The sequence below is a fragment of the Empidonax traillii genome, unplaced genomic scaffold, assembly GCF_003031625.1.
Source record: "Empidonax traillii isolate 1590-97213 ecotype Southwest subspecies unplaced genomic scaffold, ASM303162v1 scaffold957:size654520, whole genome shotgun sequence".
Taxonomy (NCBI): domain Eukaryota; kingdom Metazoa; phylum Chordata; class Aves; order Passeriformes; family Tyrannidae; genus Empidonax; species Empidonax traillii.
The window spans coordinates 629,655-630,230 of NW_020956150.1; positions in this window are offsets into that span (position 1 = coordinate 629,655).

Genomic DNA, 576 nt, shown 5'->3' on the forward strand with positions numbered 1-576 from the left:
AAAAAAAAAAGAAAAAAAAAAGAAAAATATATATATTTTTCAAATAGATTTTTTTGATTCAGCTCATTATGGAAAGGATCCCAAAATTGCAGACGGAGAATAATTGGTGAAGAAAGCGTGGTTTGTTTTTATTTGTCAAGGCTCTGGTTCTGATTCTTCTCCTCACGAAACAACACATCAGTCAGTGAATCCCTGGCCAGCCTGGCAGTGTGGGGTGGGAGAGGACTGTTGTGCTTGCCCAGCTGAACTCCCTGTTCCCGCAGAGACCGGTGGATCCATCCGAGGCGATGCTGCTCCCTTGTTCCAGGCTGAACTGGAAGCCCCGGGCTCACAGCACGTCCTGCTTTATTTCCTGCCTGTCCTCAGCAGACACTTCCCTGGGAACAGCCCTTTTTGTGGCCCTGCTGCTGCTCCTGGGCCGGGGGCAGCTCAGCACAGCCAGTGCCATCAGCAGGCAGTGCCTCCCATCACCAGGTCAGTGGAGATCCCCCCCCAGGGAACAAACCCTGCCCAGTGGAAGGAAATAACTATTTTTGTAACCGGTGGGTAAGAATTGGAGGAATTTTTTTTTTTAAA